The sequence below is a fragment of the Phyllobates terribilis genome, unplaced genomic scaffold (genome assembly GCF_046119375.1).
Source record: "Phyllobates terribilis strain yellow unplaced genomic scaffold, ASM4611937v1 Scaffold_13__5_contigs__length_258822181, whole genome shotgun sequence".
Taxonomy (NCBI): Eukaryota; Metazoa; Chordata; class Amphibia; order Anura; family Dendrobatidae; genus Phyllobates; species Phyllobates terribilis.
The window spans coordinates 214828615-214840620 of NW_027362773.1; positions in this window are offsets into that span (position 1 = coordinate 214828615).

Consider the following 12006-nt stretch of genomic DNA (forward strand, 5'->3'; position numbering starts at 1 on the left):
GGCTTGGGCGGTCACTACCTGTACAGAAGTGACCCGGAGTACCTGAACTGTGAGTAAAAGACATTGGACTGCAGTACGTTGTCTGTGTACTTTCTCGCTCCTCCAGCACTACCGGTACTGGGACTCCCTGCACCATCACCCCCACCATCCACTACACTGCCCTGGGGCCGCACTCTTCCCGTGGGGAGTCACACCATCCCAGCTGCATACATCATCGGCCCCAGCGGTCTGCCCTGCAGCAGCGGTTCCTAATAACCGCAATCCACGGGTGGCGTAGTCGGACATCACTTAAAACATCTAAAAGACTGCCACTGGTCTGACCACCCTGAGCCACGGGACCGGGTCGCCACTCCTACCCCCATCGTCTCCCTATCGCCCGGTTCTGAGTGCCCCACGGCCCAGGGGGCGAGTCAATAGCACCCAGGAAAATTCTTTTTTCATGTAAACAAGTAGAACTATCATCCCTTTATGGGAGGCACATTTCTTGTAACGTTGCATAACAGTTATAAAAGTACAAAAGTGCAAAAGTATAAAATTATAAAAGTACAAAGATATAAAAGTGCAAAATTATAAGTTAAGACAAGAGACTTTTTGATCAAGGCAGCGGACTGGTTAAAGGTGGCGACAGTAAGTTCAGTAGCAAGAGGGACCTGCCCTAAACCATCTAAGTGGGCCCTGGGGTGGCTGCAGGGCATGTAGATCCGGAGCTGGACCCCCACACAAGCCACTCCCGACAGGTTTTGCTTCTGAGGTCTGAGGTAGAAGAAAGGCACGGTTTTGTATAAAACCAATAGGAAGCACCTAAATAGATGCATAACTATTTACAATGCTGTCCGCCGCCTGCCATAGTCCGCAGGGACTAAAGTCTCTATAAATCAGAAGAATACGGAAAATAGCAGCAAATTTTCAAACATAAAGCAACACAACAGCAGCCGGGGGGGGGGCTGCTTTAGACTTGGGGCTCACGTGGAGGGAAGGGCTCATTCCTCCCGACAGAGGCTAGCCGGTCACCTGAAGTTGAGGGCGTGGTGGCGTCACTCCCAGACACCTTGCGGACGTCCAGGGCATACCACCCACGCTCCCCCTGGTGGCGAGTGAAAGTCACAGAATCGCCCGGGAAGAGGTTCCGGCCGGGGTGCCCCTTCCTAAGGCGCGGCTCGACGTCCCACCGGCTGACGAACACATCATCTTTAAATGCGGGACTCCGGATAAATCCCCACCCCGCCTCATGGTGGAAACGCACAATCTTGCCTTCATATCGGGGACTGGGACGGGTGGCCTCCTCCTGTCGCGCCCAAGCCTTCGCAGCCTTGGTCCTCACCTCAAGGCGCTCGTAGTGTTGCTCCCGCCGACGTTGCTCCCGTGCTAGCTGGAAGACTTGATCACTGCACCATTGGCTCCTCCTGCGCGCTTCAGATCTGGTCTGCCGCGGGAAGCCCATAAGTAGTGTTGAGCCACCCCCGTAGTGTTCGAGTTCGGTTCGGTTCGTCGAACACCCGTGTGTTCGCCGAACTGTTCGTCGAACTGTTCGTCGAACACCTTCGAACACTGTTAAAACCAATGGCAGGCAAACAAAAACACATAGAAACACATAGAAAACACCTTCAAAGGTGTCCAAAAGCTGACAAACTGCTCAGAAGACATAACTAACACATGGAAAAGTGACAAGTACATATAGTCATGCGAAAATAAAAGAGGTGGAGGAGTAAAAGGAGGGGGAGACACAGATATAGGCATGTCATGCCCTTCTAAAATCCAAAAAGTGAGAAGCCGACACGGCCAGTCCATTCCTGCCCATGCCACCTCCGTGTCGCCGGGTTTGTGCCAGAGCCGCGGTGGACCCTGACGGCCAGCCCCCCTCTCCTAATACTGGTGCCTGTCCGCTGGTGGGTCGAGCCCCCCGCGGTGGGGGGGGAGTAACATCTGCAGAAGAAAGACCATCTTCCAGCCAAACTAACATGTCGACTTCTTTTCGTGGACAATGTGATACGATCCCTTTGTTACGGACACGCCCATCGCTACAAATTCCAGATGAGGCACAAAAACAGCAGGTGCTTCAGCGGATATCAAGTGCTCCTTCAAGTGGGCTCTCCTCCACCTCAACTTCAACATCACAAATACTCCAGTCCTCAGAGGTGTCACCCCAATCGCACTTGCTTCCTCACAGCTCCCAAGTCTCCAGCTGCCCGTCTGAGTATGGGGTAACACAGATGGTTGAGTCTGCACAGCTGTTTACTCATACTATAGCCTGGGAAACGGAGGTCTGCTCCAGAGCTTCTGTTAATCCAGACGAGGAAATGATCTGCACTGATGCCCAGAATCTTTATAAGTCAGATCCAGGACCAGATGAAGAAGGTTCTGAGCATAATGTAGACCCTCGTTCCCAAACTGTAACTCCTGTTGGTGGAGACAATGATGAAGACGATGATGAGACTCAAATACCTGATTGGAGCGACAACTTGACTTTTCGGTCAGGGCAGGAAGAGGTTGGCTTTGAGGACGACGGGTGTGATAACACACAGGGTGATGATGACAAGGTTGGAGATCCCACTTACTGTCAACCCACAGTCAGCCAGTCGATGAGGTCACCCGGGCCTTTGCCTGGCCTTTGGGATGTCGCGGTGGTCGGCTCCCTGGCCCGTACCCTGGGGTCACTCTTTAAAAGGGTGGATAATTGTTAATTTTATAAGAGTTTGTGACACCACCTGTGGTATCTGGTGAGAAGCACCAGCGCTGCAGCAGTCCACTGAGGCCCGTGATAAGGCAGCTCTATGGTATAGCTCTCTGACATGGAGAGCACCACCTTTGGATCAAGGCAACCTAACATGTCCGCCTGCATCTTCCTCACAGACCGGCAGTTTGCCAGGGACACCCTACTCAACCCCGTCAAAGCACAACAGCCAGCCCTCGGTCCCTCAGATGTGGACAAGTAAAAGACCATTTCCTCCTAGCCATGAGAAAGCTAAGAGGTTGAATTTCACCATCTGCAAGCTGTTGGCTACAGAAATGCTGCCTTTCCGCCTGGAGGACACAGTGGATTTTTGAGACCTTATGTCCGTCGCAGTGCCCCAGTACTAGATGCCCAGTCGGCACTACTTCTCAAAGAAAGGTGTGCCTGCGCTCCACCAGCATGTCGCACACAACATCACCGCTTCTTTGAGAAACTCTGTGTGTGACAGGGTGCATTTCACCACAGACACTTGGACGAGTAGGCATGGACAGGGGCGTTACATGTCGCTGACAGGGCACTGGGTAACTATGGTGACAGCAGGACAAGGGGCTGCTGTCCAAGTCTTGCCGTCCCCGCGAGTTGTACGTCAATCCTCTTTATCTAGAAGTTCCTCCACTGCTTCTGCCTCCTCAACCTCCTCTCGGTCCTCCACCTGCACCCAAAGCCTGTCTGGTAATGCCACCTGCTTTCTAACTGCGCACCTCCTTACTATGCTGGCAGCAGGGCTCAACGGCATCAGTGTTTACTTTGAAATGTCTGGGAAATGTGAGTCACACAGCTGAGGACTTGTGGTCAGCTCTGGAGACCCAGTTTCATGAATGGTTGTCTCCACTGGACCTGCAACCAGGGAAGGCCGTGTGCGACAATGCTGCAAACCTGGGTGCGGCCCTTCGCCGGGGCAATGTTACACACGTGCCTTGTATGGCTCACGTGTTGAACCTGGTTGTCCATAAATTTTTAGCCCACTATCCCGGACTAGATGGCCTTCTGCAGAGGGCACGGTCGCTGTGTGCTCACTTCCGCCGTTCGCATCCCGCAGCTCAACGACTTACATCTCTACAGAAGTCGTTGGGCCTGCCAGTTCACCGGCTGAAATGCGATGTGCCGACACGGTGGAATTCAACTCTGCACATGTTGCAGCGACTGTGGCAGCACCGACAAGCCCTGGTGCAATAGTTTCTGACGTATAGCCTGGGCCAACGAGATCCAGAGGTGGGGCAAATCACACAGCAGGAGTGGTCTCAGATCAGGGACCTATGAAGTTGACTCGCCCCCTGGGCCGTGGGGTACCCGGAGCCGGGCCGGTAGACGCTGGGGGTTGTAGTCACTGTGGCGGTGACCCGGTCCGTGACCCAGGGCGGTCAATCCAACGGTAATTTGTATATATGGATTTTATAATGTCCAACTACGCCACCTGTGGAGTGCGGCCAAAGGGGCCGCCACTGCAGAACAGTCCTCTGAAGCTGGTGGTTTTGCTGCAATGGTATTATTACTCACCACAGGAAGAGTGTAGCTTCAGGGCAGTGTGGGTGGATGATGGTGGTTGTAGTGCAGGGAGTCAGTAATGAACACAGAGTCCGTGTGATGCAGTCCCAAGATCTTTACTCACAGTTGTTGCAGTCCAGATTACAGGTACCAGAGCTATCTCACCCGTCGTGCTGTGCGTACTCAGTGAGGGGCTCAGTCCACCCCCAGATAGCTCCGGAGTACTTAGCAGGACCCCCTTCTGTGTGTCCTTTCTCTGGCCTTCTCCCTGCACCTCACACCCAGTGACACTTCTATCCGGTATCCTCGGGCCTTGGCGGGCGACTTGTGTTCCGTCCCCTGGGTCCTATGTGGCTACCTTCTTAGTGAGACTGGTGTGGACTTTTGCCTGCAGTACATGAAATGCTGCAGCCTCCGGTTTCTAGTTGAGCCTTGCTGTTTCTCCTCTAGTTGAGGGACCGGTTCCCCTTATCTGGCCTGACCCCTCTACCTCCTGGTAGCAGCGGGAGTACAGGTGGCCTTCTGCACGGCCCGTAGCCCTAGGGTCCCTTCGGTTCCTGGAGCCTTCCTGCTCCCACTCCTCTCTTCTCTCCTTCAGTCTTGGGCCTCCCAGGCTAGGCCCGCCTCCGGAGCAGAGCTCATGCCGAGCCTCTGCTCCTGTCACTTTTCCTCCTCTGACTGGCTTGCTCTTTCTAAGATGGCTTCCTATTTATACTCTCCCTGTCATGTGCTCCCCTAAGCTGCTCCCCTAAGCACCCACTACATAGGATCCTCCCACCAGCTAGGGACCTGGGACTGTGCTCTCCCTTAGGAGCAATCTCGCCCTAACCCCACTGCGGGTATGTGTTGGATGCAGGTGTTAGGGTCCCGAGCCATACGCCTTCCTTACCTGAGGGTGAGATACCACACCTCTGGGTGAGATGCAGTAACTCTGTGGTGACTGCACCCTCAGGGGCGCCACACACCTTTCTGCACAGTTTTGAAATGGCGACGAAGATGTTTAGTGCTGACGACGATGCCATTATCAGCATAACCATTCCGGTGATTTACATGCTGGAGCACACATTAAACAGAATTCAGAGTCAGGTGGTCGGACAAGAGGAGGTGGAGGAAGTAGAGGAGGAGTCGTATGCAGAAGGGATAACATCTCCAAGGTCCAGACGGTTGGCAGCACCAAGGAGGCAGGCATGGGAGGGTGGGGGAGAGGGATTAAACAGGGCGCATGGTAGCAGCCAAACTGTTGAGGAAGGTGCAGGAGCCGAGGAAGAAGTGGAGGATGAACTGGCGATGGGCATGGAAGACTCATCAGATGAGGGAGACCTTGATCACATTTCTGTTGTGCGAGGTTGGGGGGAGAGGGCAGAGGAAAGAAGCATGATTCTTACCTCGCTACCAACACAACAAGGACTTGGTCCTCCTGGATGCGCAAGACACATGAGTGCCTTCTTGCTGCACTACCTGCAACATGACCCTCAGATTGCAGAATTCGAAGTAATCTCGACTACTGGGTTGCCACACTCTTAGATCCCCGGTACAAAAGTAAATTTGCCGAAATAATTCCTGCCATAAAAAGGGATTGACGCATGCAGGAGTATCTGCAGACGCTGTTGCAGAATCTTACATGTGCTTTTCCACAAAACACCAGTGGTGCACGAAGTGAATCTCACAGTTCTAACTTGCCAACCGCGGGACTGTCGAGTCTTCATCACTCAAACCGTAACAGTAACACAGTATCTGCTGGTAACAGCAATTTTGTGAAAACGTTTCACCACTTTTTTAGACCATCCTTTGCAAGGCCACAGGAGACAAGAAGTCTGACACATAGTCAATGCCTAGAGAGGATGGTGCAGGAGTATCTCCAAGTGAACATCGAAGCCATGACTGTGTCACTGGACCCTTGCTCATTTTGGTATTCCAATCTGGAAAAATGGCCGGAGCTCGCCACTCACGCCTTGGAGATCTTGTCATGCCCTGCAGCCAGTGTTCTCTCTGAACGTGTGTTCAGCGCTGCTGATGGTGTGCTGACAGATAAGCGCACGCGGCTGTCCACTGAGAATGTAGACAGACTCACGTTCATAAAGATGAACAAATCATGGATTCGCAAGGACTTTTCTAATCCTGTGTTATCCTTGGGAGGCTAAAAGCTTGAGGATTTGGTAATATCACCTCACCAACCGTTTTAAGCAACTGTGGGGCAATTGATGCCACTTAACCCTAGAACGCATGACCATAAAAATCTACACTTTCATATACCTGGGGCCTTTTAGGCCCGTGTGCAAATAACATTGAATAACTCAAACTCAAATGACAAACAACTATATACATGAAGAATACCTAGAGTTTCAAAATTCTAACTAAAGTAATCTTGCAGAAAATAGAAAACAATTAACAGGGCGGGACTGCGAGGCCCCAGGTTGCGTTCTAGGGTTAAGTGGTGTCTGTGCCACAATTTTGGGAAAAAATGGAAACTCTTTTTGGAGTCCCCTTGCTGTGTCTTACGTGACGTTGGCATCGTCAATTCCAGGTGGGTTGGGTCGCTCCCCCCCCCTTTTAACTGTAAGAAACTACATACACTATGGCTTGGGGTAACACAGATGATTGAGTCTGAAGAGCTGTTTACTCAGAGGTCTGCTCCAAATCTTCAGTGTCTGCTAGTCAGCGTAGAATTTTTAACTGCATCTAGCCTAGGCAATACTTTGGGCGTAGTAGCCCAGCTGCGAAGCAAGCTGCACCGCCTGTGCATCTAATAAGAATTTTTAAATGCATCTAGCCTAGGCAGACTGTGGGGACCCCCAACCAAACCCAGACGCTCAGCCCCCCTACCGCCCCCCTTTCCTTGACAATACAATAATGTAACTCTTACAACTGGATGGGTGAGGATCGGTCACAGCTTTATTAACTCTTTATACTCATTCCATTAGAAAGACATTTTATTTCTAAAATAATTCAGCTTGTTGCAGCATGCCCTGGGTCTCCACTCCGGCAACTTGGCCAACAAGTGTAACTCTCCAACATGTCCTTTCTATTTCCAGGCCACGGAGGATCCTGCGTACTCGTATGCAGGACTCTGACCCCCACCCATCACTCTTAACGCTTGTTCCACTCCGTCCTGGAGTCCTGACAGGAATATGTCCAGTACAATATCCATTAAGTGAACACCGTCGGGCCGTATGAGGCCTGCTTTATCTCCTTCCAGTTGTCGGTGTCGTACCACTACACCGCCTCTGTCTCTTCTAAATTTTGCCATCCGAATATTTATTACCCGCCTTGTCCGTTCGATGGCCGTGATGTCTCGCGCACCTTGCCATACCGCTATCGGCACAATCTCTGACCATACTATAGCTAGTTTTGTGAAAAATTCTCTGAAGCGCTCAGTGTCTAGTTTCATTATTGCCATTAGTTATGCGCTCTTGTGATGACCTAGGTTGTTTCCCCCGGCCTGTATAACTAAGATGACCAGACATCTTGCCTCTCTCCCTACCTTGATTACCTCCATTAGTACCTGTGGCCATAGCAGGCCTCTAATACCTCTCCAGTTGAAATATGTGTTATGAAACTCTAATTTCCTCCCGCCTGGGCGGACTTTCGCCCTTTAATCTGCCCAATATATATACGAGTGGCCTATCACCCACACTGTTGGCTTAGCGTCACCTGTAAAAGAAACAAACCACGTTAGGATAACAAGTCCGGTCTTATGTATCTTGCCAAACACGTGGATCACCATCTCTCTATCCTCTGAACTTCCGTTTCTGACAGTCCTGCTCTTGCTGCTTCTGTGGCCGCACCTATGCGGAATGAGTGTGTCCCGTAATCTTTGGGGTGGTTCCCTGCCGATGTTATGCATTTATTAAATATAGCTTGGAACTGGTATCTTGATAATGGCGTCCCATCAATGTGTGATAGGAACAAATTACTTTGTGATCTGATGGTTAGATATGGTTTTACTATTGTTACCCGACTCAGTGTACCGTTTGTGGGTTGTAGAAGTACCCAAGTGCCCCTGCCCGCTGGAACCGTTTTCGATTGCGTAGACGTATTGCATTATTGGCTATGACTACGTCCTGGTGTAATAAGCCTCCACTGGTGGTAATTTTGGATTGAGGGACTAATTCGCTTATGCATAGCGCCCCGAAGAAGGCGATCGCAAATGCAGTAGACAGTAGTGTTGCTTCAAATTGTGAGTGTCATGTTAATGGTGTTAGGGATATGATGTGAGAAATCAGTTTTAGTGACACGGGACGGGACGTCTACACTCCTGACTTGGCTGACCCATTTTCCACCCTTTTATGGATTGTCTGATGATGAATCTTTGTCACATCTCCCCAATTCAGTAGTTGGAAGTGAAATGCTACTCCGGTCAGACACCGCTGCGCTGACGCCCCTGATATGCCCCTCATCATTAGCTGGTGGAGAAATTCTATAGTGACTTGTGATCTGGCTTGTTCACATTGGTCAACCCGTCTGCCTGCTACTAGTCGAGTCCACTCTTCCCATGCCTTACCGTATGCTTGCCACATCGACGGGGCAACTGACGCTCTGATTAATGGCATCAACTATTCGCCACTAGATCCCATAGGGAGGGTGGGCAACTGTTGCCCGATGGGTGGGCGTTGGGGAAGAGCTCTGTGAAAATCTGCCAATTGAATTGTGATAAATAGTGTTGAGCATTCCGATACTGAAATATCGGGTATCGGACGATATTCGCGGTATCGGAATTCCGATACTTAATTCCGATACTTTTGCAATATCGTATACCGGAATCGGAAGTTCCCATAATGCAATGAGCCATTTTCATTTTATTCAGCCAATGAGGATCCTAAGAAGTGTGGGCACATCCTGTTAGGCATGTAGGCATTTTAACTAATGGCATGGCTGTGATTGGCTGCTGAAATGATGTCATGATGCACTATAAAAGCCGCCGCCGCCATTTTGAGCTCACTCTGCTGTGAATTCAGTTAGGGATAGGACGCTGTTGTTCTGAGGGACAGTTTTAGCTACCTATTTGCTCTATACTGCTTTACCCAAGCTACTTTCTAAATCGCTGTGCCTTGCAGCGCTAGTGCACAGTTCCCTGTGCTGTTCACCGCTGTCTGCAAGGTCTGTGTGTGTGAGTGCAGCTCACCCTGTAGTGTGTGCTTCAGCCAAGTCTGGTTGTAGTGCACTCAGTGTGTGTCACTGCCTCATACATTGTCCTTTTTTGCCAATTCATAATTTTTCCTGATATCTCCTATTAGTGTGGTGGTTCCATCTGTATTCAGCTAAATTGGTTCCAAACACACTATATAGGAGTAGATAGAGAAATTTTTTTCCGTCTTGCAGCACTAGTGCACAGTGCTCTGCATCTGTACTGTTCACCGCTGTCTGCAAGGTCTGGTGTGTGAGTGCAGCTCACCCTGTAGTGTGTGCTTCAACCCCGTCTGGTTGTAGTGCACTCAGTGTGTGTCACTGCCTCATACATTGTCCTTTTTTGCCAATTCATAATTTTTCCTGATATCTCCTATTAGTGTGGTGGTTCCATCCGTATTCAGCTAAATTGGTTCCAAACACACTATATAGGAGTAGATAGAGAAATTTTTTTGGTCTTGCAGCGCTAGTGCACAGTGCTCTGCATCTGTACTGTTCACCGCTGTCTGCAAGGTCTGGTGTGTGAGTGCAGCTCACCCTGTAGTGTGTGCTTCAACCCCGTCTGGTTGTAGTGCACTCAGTGTGTGTCACTGCCTCATACATTGTCCTTTTTTGCCAATTCATAATTTTTCCTGATATCTCCTATTAGTGTGGTGGTTCCATCCGTATTCAGCTAAATTGGTTCCAAACACACTATATAGGAGTAGATAGATAAATTTTTTTGGTCTTGCAGCGCTAGTGCACAGTGCTCTGCATCTGTACTGTTCACCGCTGTCTGCAAGGTCTGGTGTGTGAGTGCAGCTCACCCTGTAGTGTGTGCTTCAACCCCGTCTGGTTGTAGTGCACTCAGTGTGTGTCACTGCCTCATACATTGTCCTTTATTGCCAATTCATAATTTTTCCTGATATCTCCTATTAGTGTGGTGGTTCCATCCGTATTCAGCTAAATTGATTCCAAACACACTATATAGGAGTAGATAGAGGAGCCTTTCTGCAGCATTGGGCCCTGCAGCCCCAGCCAGATTAGTATTAGCCTATTTTTTGCAGCCTCATCTATTGCATTGTAGGTTACCTTCCTACATTGTAATAGCTACAAAAAGTTTGTGATGCTATCGTTATTACATCTTTAGGCACATCCAGTGTCTTTTTGTGACAAAAAAAAACCTAAATAAAGTTCACCAAACACTCCACTTTACAGTTGTGTAGGCCACATTAGCTCATATTAAAGTCTAGTCCACACTTTATAAAATTAGTGTTTCTTATACCTGTTAGCAGCTGTTCAGGAATAAGCACACTAAGCCCTTAGTACTTTTCTGCCTATCTTTATCAGTCTACCAAGATGAAGAAGGCAGGGAGTTAGGCATTCTGGTCGTGGGTGTGGGCGTGGGCGTGGAGTTTCTGCAGGGAGAGGACGTGAGGATTCTGTGCCTGCAGGGAGAGGACGTGGGGATTCTGTGCCTGCTGCGGGCACCAGTGACTCAGCATCCCCCAGTTTTACCAGGGAACAGTCCTTTATGCGCAGCTTTGTAGGAGCTAGCCGTACCCCACTGCTGCGCGAGGACCAAATTGAAGCCGTTGTCGGATGGATGGCAGCTAACGCATCGACTTCAATTAGTTTCAGATCCTCTCAGGTCCTGAGCACTGAAGAGCACCCATCTGTCTCTTCACCACCTGCCAAATTGCCCAGGCAGTCAGAGAGCTCTGGACAGGAGCCATCTCTACTTCTGTTCTCTGAATCTCTTGGCTTGGAAAGAGGGGGCCAGCCAAGCAGAATTCTAGAATTTGAAGAAGAGGTAGTATGCAGTGATGCGCAACCGTTTTGTCTCTCTGAATCTGAAGAGGCGGGTGGGCCAGTGCCTATGGTCAGCAGCACACCTCAGTACGCATCTGATGATGAGACTCAGGTGCCACTTTCTGGTGCGTACTGTGCTGTCGAGACTACCCAGGAGAAGCAGTTGTTTGAAGAGGGTGGTGTAGATGATGAGGTCTTTGACCCATCATGGCGTGAGGGACAGGAAGGTGGTGGGAGCAGCTCTGAGGAAGAGATTCCCCGAACGGCCCAAAAAGGAGGGAGAGGGAGGGGGCAGACTTGGTTGCCTGTAGCCTCCACTTCGGCACCCATTAGGAGCATGGCTCTTCCAAAATCCAAAGCGGGCGCTCCCAAGACTTGCAGTGCCTGGTCCTTTTTTGACACAGTTGCAGATGACATTTGCTTTGTCAAATGCAAGCTGTGTAATCAGAAGGTGAAAAGAGGGAAAAGTGTCAGCAACCTCAATACCACAAATATGTGGAAACATGTGCGGACCAAGCACGTGGTGGAGTTACAAAAACACACTGAAGACCTAGGCCAACCTACAACGCCACCTACCACCTCTTCAGCTCGTGTTGTAGCCTCTTCCTCCAGCTCACACACAGCTGGTTCGGCTTCCTCACAGGATCACCATGGAAGAATCTCTGGCACTGTTGTACAGAGACACAGTGTAATTGCACCCACAGCACCACTTTCCCAGTCATCCTCACACTCCCAGGCCAGTCTACAGCCATCGTTAGCACAGGCATGGGAGAAAAGGCGCCCATACTCGGCAAACCACCCCCGAGCACAGGCTCTGAATGCTGGCATTGCTAAACTACTGGTCCTTGAAATGCTATCATTCAGGCTGGTGGAGA